This window comes from Seriola dumerili, unplaced genomic scaffold (genome assembly GCF_002260705.1).
Source record: "Seriola dumerili isolate Sdu_G_001 unplaced genomic scaffold, Sdu_1.0 BDQW01000191.1, whole genome shotgun sequence".
NCBI lineage: Eukaryota > Metazoa > Chordata > Actinopteri > Carangiformes > Carangidae > Seriola > Seriola dumerili.
The window spans coordinates 3,290,904-3,298,449 of record NW_019174446.1 but is presented as its reverse complement, the minus strand read 5'-3'; positions in this window follow the sequence as shown (position 1 = coordinate 3,298,449).

Sequence of the window (7,546 nt, the reverse complement as noted above, 5' to 3'; positions counted from 1 at the left end):
TGCAATAATCTGTGCTACTACTCTCACATTTCCATCCCTACATTTATTATTAAAATTCTTTAAAGGAGCTATTTGTGAGTTTTGCTATTGCTACATAGCTAACTTTAGCATTAACAGCTGTTTACTTACCAGTCTAGAAAAAATCTTGTGAGTTCAGCATCAAACTACCAAAAGTGAACTCCCTTTACTCACCAAGAGCTGCCTACAGTGGTGGAAAGCAACGTCAATGTTAACTTCTTCATCATATCTTTTCTTCAAACGAAGTTAGCACACTAACCAACTAGCTGTGGCCCATTTTGTCACTTTCCGATAGCGATTCACTGTAGCCTCCAATCTGCCTTGAAGACATAGTGCTTCTCAGAGGATGTATTATAACGTCTTCTCTTGTAAACGCAACAATGGCTGAAGCTCTTGTTAACATCAGTCACCACCACCTGCTCCCAGCAAGTAACTAATTGACATTGTCATTTACATAATTGCCATTTGTCATATTGTTACTATATTCTGCCATGTATTTGTTTGCTCTACCTGCGTCTATTTAAATATCTGAAGGCACCCTTGGGTGCCTTTGGAACTTTTATATCATCTTGATGTAGGCTTGTATTTGATTTGACTGAATAGCTTCTACACTAGATGGTTAAGCTTGTATTTCACAGTTGTTGGGATGCACCTTGTTGTGAGTGTTGTGTTTTCAGGTGAGTGTGAGTGATTGAGTTGGTGTTGGTGTATGACTTCCTGCAGTGTGTCAACTCTTACTGTGGTGAAAATGTTCTTCCTTAAATGTGATGTATCTCGCTTGTCCCTCAGCTGTGACAGACCTGCAGCTGTGAAACAGTGGAAACGTTCACAACACCTTGGACTGAGCCAGATGTTGTCCCTCCTTCAAGAGCTACAATTTTTCTCATTAATCCATCACTCCTGTTCAGCTGACTTTCATCATTTAACTGTTGAAAGATTATTAAACCTTGTGCAGCCCAAACAAAGACATATTCAGGGCATGTAAATCATTGAGACTTCATTAAGGTGGCCTATGCAGCTCTTCTTCATTATAGGTATCTTTTTCAAAACCACACATAAACTTAAAACTACTGCTCTTACCACTGAGCCTGTGAAAAAAACAATTTCTTTTGTGGCTTTGGAAGGAGCTGTCTACAGTCTGAGAAAATAATGCTGATCTCTGCTTGAGCGTGGACACAACACATATTTTACCAAAAAATGGGGCATGGAGTTTGGGGTTTGAAAGACATGTGCTTGCCAGTGACAGCAGAAGTCTAACAAAAGATGGTATGGAGCTGCATTATAAGAAATTTAGATTCTGGCATTCTTAAAGCGTGAGTCATACTAGAGACTAAAAGTCAGGATATCGGGTTTATGCTGCTTCAATTGTGACTATTCTTTTTTTTTTTTTATGTGTCTCTTGCAAGCCTCCTAATTTCCTGGAAGTGTAGAACTGAATCGCTGAAGCTCAACAAACAAACAAAAAGAAAAGCACCATTCACTGAAATACAGAAATTATGTTCCCCAGGTGATATTTCAATCATCCACTTTGCTGTTTCCATGCTAAACTTGTAGCATTACAACCACCAATGTGACAAGATGAGACTCCAGACTATGAGCCGTCTGTTTTTTAAGTCTGTAGTGAAGCAAGTGCTGCTTTCCATACGTAAAGCATAAGTAGGAATAACTATTAATTATCCCTCACTGACCTCTCGTATGCAGCACACTTGTGCTTATATCCTGAGTGTTTGCTGTGCCAAAATGAACAAACTAACCTTGTCTACTGGCATTTTTTTTGAGTTTGTACTGCCTCTAGGAAATAGCCATAGCCCTATTCCTGCAGTCTAAAGTCCAACACTGACAGAAACATTTACCTTCTCCTGCCTTTTCACCTTTTATATGATACCAAACTAACTGCCTGCCATGTAAATGAAAACTTTACAACCTTAAATAGTGTTTTTCAAACTCACTTGATAAGTTTAGCTTTAAGCAGCGTAGGAGGTGACACAACACAACGGAAGTTACACAACTGTAGGTGCCTGTTGGTGTTAACAATTGTTTTGCATTTTTATATAACATCCACACAGGTTGGTAGAGTTTTGTTTCCAGCACTAGTGTTGCTTTGTTTTTTTTTACCCAGCAGGTCTGAACTTAAGCCAACATCATCAGGAGCTAATGTTTAGTTTTGTTTAATTTCTCCCTGCCCTCCTATTAATATTCATCATACAAGGTGAAGAGTGAATTAAGGACAGGTTCTGATGATAAAGGTCTGATGATGCTTGTTTGTTCAAAGTCTCTGAATGCATGTTCTCTATCAGCCTGTGTGCATCTACTCTCTTTGTTCAGATGATCCCCCGGGGTGCATTAGAAGTCGCAGGGTCAGTGTCTCCTCTGTTTGCCTCTGAACTCACTAACACTGTATTTAATTAGGCCTCTAATCAGCCACTAAACACACAATAAAATGAGACAATCTGTATCTGTTTACCTCCCTCTCGACTCCCTAGCACACATACACACACACTCTGCATATTTGCATGTAAATAGCTGGTATAAAAAAAAAAAAAAAAAAAAAAAAAAAAACATTTATCAGGGAGAAAGATCAAGGTCGTGACTCCTCTTCACACCCGATTCCCTGAAACCAATTAAACTGTCGGTCGGTGAAGTTCAGTTGGAGGACACAGATTGGAAAACAATAGCAGATGACAGCTTCTCTCCGCTATCTCCGGCTGGGTTTTCTTGCAGCAGTAATTATATTTGCAGATTCTGTCATTAAGACTAAAAAGCCGGAGAAGTTTTTGCAATCAGTCGGAAATATTCACAACGTTCTGTTGAATGGCGTTATCAGCATTTGGAAACAGAATGTCAGGTGCCAAAGACTGTGACTGGAAGTCAGTGTCAGACCTGAAACTTTAATGGTGAGCGGATGTGATCTGCAATGTCAAATGCATCGTGTGGACTTTCCTGAAATGTATAAGTTAGTGAAGTATTATGATTTAAAATGATGATCTTAATCAGTGGACAGTGACAGTGAGGGAGAATGACTCCCACACTTAGGTTTGAAAGGTTTTAGTAGGTGTCAACAGTCAAGAGCCAACACACAGAAAACACAGATTCAGATATTTCCTGGACTATATTTGCCATTTATAATGTGAACAGTGTGTGTGTGAACAGAATTCAATTTGCAAAGTGTAGGATGGAATAAGATGGAAACAAGGGATGTCATTTCTTTTGCTTTGGATTTCTTAAGCAGAAAACTTGATGCACATCTCATCATGACCGAAAGCACCTTCTTCCTGAGGGACCACAAGAAACCAGAAAATAAAGACTGAGGTTTACAAAATATATATGAAAAATATATACAGAGTCATTACATAAAGAAGCAAAGGCCATGTACTGTATGTCCTAATGTCTGACCCAAAGCATAGGCTGTTGTTGTCAAATTTGTTACAGTAACCAGAGTAAATGTAATTAGTTGCTTCAACCCCCGTGTTAGTCCTACTGTGAATAATCTCCATCTGCATAAACACATAATGAACGATGGATAAAACAGTACAACATGACAGTCATTTTATTTAAAAGGCCATAATTGAATAATTTGACATTATCCTTACAGTGTGTTATAAAGCATTTATCACCTAGGCTTACTTGTACAAAAGATTCAAAACTGTTTATTGATGCGTTTAAAAGTCAAATTCAAACTTTTTAACTCAACATCCATTTACTGGATTTATCCCTGTACTTGAACAAGTATTTATAAATAAATAAATACTTACGTAATAAATGTAATTAATGAGCAGAATAAGTGAACTCGTAATATTGTATAAAATTATCGCTGTCAATTATTCATCAACTGTTTGTACACCAGTTACAGGTGCTTCACAGGAGGAGTTATAGTTGTTCACAAATGCATCACTAAATGTCTGTATATCTCCTTACAACTACATTACTTTAAGTTACAAATCATGTGTTATTACTGCTTTTATGTGCTATAAATGCTAAATAGGAGGGGTTAACATTAACTGTTACTGTTGGAAGACAGGTTTCCTTTGGGTCAAGCTCTTTCCTTAAAGTCGTTATGGTTCCATGAGCAAAATATGATATAGGAAGTTTTTTTTAATCTATTTATCCACGCTAACTCCATTGCTATAGTGATGGCAATGTCAGTCCACCACTGTGATCCAGACTGAAATATCTCAACAATTACTGGATGGATTTGAGTACAGACATTCATGGTCCTCACTATGCTGATGTTAGAATTTATCACTGTGTCTAAGTGCAGCCTCACAATAAAGCACGGCTGTAGACTCTTAGAACAAGTAAAACAATCCAGTGCATTTCCTATATTAACTTTGAGCTTCCTCAGTGGTTCCCTACACTGATGGCCTGCGAAGGTATTGCAAGTGGGCCAACAAATCATGATGTCGCCAGCCGGACCACTTTGCTGCTGGACCACTATATTTGTTCGCTATCTCAATGTGATTGCACGCTAAAAGATCACATCCACGGCAAAAACTGGAGTATCAAAATGGATAGCTGGTTAGCAACAGGAAGATTTCAAGGGAATGAGAGTCAGATGTGGACCGCCAACATTTTTGAGATTTTCATGTTGGTAATCAGTTGGAAAAGGAACCATTGACCTATCTTAACAACAAAACTGCAACATGCTGTATCTTCATTCACTGTTTCACTTTTAAATTTGCACTCAGCGCTGTCAACTCTGCTAACACCAAAGTAAATCTTTACATGTGAACAACCGCACTGCACTGCACCTCATGTGCCAACTCTGCTCCCTGTTGTCAGTCATACGCAGCCCTCTCAGCTCCTGGTGCTTTTAACTGCCCATACTGCACTGCTGACATTCCTAAATGCATAAAACATGTTGGACTGTCAGATGTATTTAAATGTATGTGAATAATAAATGTCCTGCCACCTGGAAGTCGTGTTTGTAATGGCAGTGACCACGGACCTGTCTGAGGTAAATTATGCCGTACTATAACTTATGACGATCTGTTTATAAATCACAAGCCTCTACAACTCCTTGGTGTAGGCTCAGTCCCACAGTACATAAAGTAGGATTATACCATACAATGCATTGCTGTATAACTTGGATTTTTTTTTTCCTGGGAAGTGCATTAAAATAGGAGGTTAGCGACTGTACAAGGCTGCCTATCACTGCCTCAGTCTAAACAGAGATGGGAGGGCCGGCCTGGATATTCTCATGAGACATTTCCCCATGTGGGCTGACCGTGCTGCAGCTGGGAGAAAGGCACACACACACACACACACACACACACACACACACATGCTGCGGCTTCTGTACAAGCAATAAGCAACTCCTCTGCCTCTATGCAAAAAGGACAGAGAGCAGCAGACTCGTTATTTAACTGGCTTTTGACAGCTGGGGCGTAGCATGGGACAGAGAGTGTGTGAGTGTATGGATGTGTGTGTGTGTGAGTGACACACAGAGGAAAAAAAAGTGCGTGCGTGTGTGTGTGTGTGTGTGTGTGTGTGTGTGTGTGTGCGTGTGCGCGCGTACACATGTATCTGTGCATGTGCTTATGCGTGTGTCCATCCTCATTTGCATTTGTGTGAGCTCGGCCATGTGCATATGTATGTGTGGCACAGTGGACCAGAACAGAGCTCTGACAGTAGCAGGGCTGCTGCTCGCTGATGCCTGCCTGGAGGAGCTGACAGCGGCCCGGCCTGTCAATCACAGAGCATGCCCACTAGCCACCTATTCACATCATCCCATTTTGTTAACTCTAAATCTGGCTGGGTGCTGTTTGTATACTGTATATGTGTGTGTCTCTGTGTGTGTGTGAGTGGAGTGGTGCAGTCTTTCTTCTGGTTTGTTTCTGTGTTTCTGTCTCAGCTGCATGGATCTTTTTTCAGAGAGATCAATCAAGACAAAGTGATGAAATACTGGTACAGGAATTGCTAAGAAATGTGTCCACACAGCCAATATAATGCACTGATGTCAAAGTTAAACTGATTCAACATGTTAAAGTCAAAGCACCTTGCAAGTCAAAGACATGTCCTCTGTCAAAAAAGAGACCAATTTAGTCACACTGGGTGTATTTTTATCTCTAAAGTGATCCACACTCTCTATTATAGGCCAAGCATTGTTGCCACTGGCAGAAAGCGAGCGAGAGCTCTTGTAGTCAAAGGTAATTATCTCCTCTTGTCACCCACAATGGATGCCTGCTAATGAGAGCTGGACTTATGATTGGTCGCCCGTGGGTCTGTGGAGACGCTCTGCTCTTTTGGTTTTGACAATAGAGCCACGGTGCACTGCAGAGACAGAGTGACTGGACAAGTCATTCATCTGTGCAAATGCCAGCCAAACTGTGACCACCGGCGTACACAAGATCCATTAGGCTCTTAATTATCAGGGGATACACAGTGGGGTGTGTGCATGAGAGAGAGAGAGAGAGAGAGAGAGAGAGAGAGAGATGAGAAAGGCACAATCTGTGAATATGAGATTGTGTTCATGTTTCTGCATTTTGAAAGCTTCCACTAGAGTTTGTGGTAAAGAAGGAAAGATGCAATGATCTGGCAGCTGTGTCACTGTGTCATACCAGCAACATTAGTGTTAATAGCAACACTACCTCAATTTTAAGATCCTTCCACATCTGCACACTGTCAGATTTCGTCTGTCACTGCCTTCAGGCCTGAAATGAAACCCAATTAAATTTTGTTCTCAGTTTAATTTGAATTCACTAATCAGAAAAATAAAGGTAAAAAAAGTCTAATTTCTGGTATCATTGGTTTTGTTCACCACAGTACATATGGAACCATAACATGATATTAAACATCATTGTTCCTGAAAGATATTTAAATATTACTAGTTCTTATACATGTATGCATGAATCACAGTTAAAGTACAATATTGTTACTTTTCTCAATTTGACCCTATACATGCCATGTACACTTTCTACAATTTCCCAAAGCACATTATAGATTTTTTATATTGTTTTTTTTTTAACCCTTTAAAGAGTGTTACTGCCAGTGGCTTCAGGTCCAGGCAGCCAGGAGTCTCTATTCATTTGTTTTCTACACACATAGAATGCTGTCCAGATCTTTCAACACACATCGAGAAATGTAAGGAAAGACATTAATACTAATGCTATTTAAAACTAATAATAATTTTACAGTGTTTTCTGAAAAACAATTGCTACTGTTTTATGGCAATAACTGACAAGTGACAGCAGTAGCTATCAGATAACAAACTGACATGGATATGATTCATAAAACAAATTCTGGTCATTGAAAGACCAAAATGTAAATTTATTTATTAATATCATTATAATGCTTAAACAAATTAAGAAGAGAGCACAGGCAGAAGTTGGGGAAGAGGTTACTATAGTGCATATCAGAGCAGTAATGTTACTGCAATCTATGGTGACAGTTTAAGTTTAAAATGATCTAAATTCCTCTCATTTACACACACACACACACACACACACACACACACACACACGATGTGGTGGATCTTCAGCACTTTTAAAGTTTTTCTTAAATTTCTTAAATAGTTGGTAACTAACAGTTC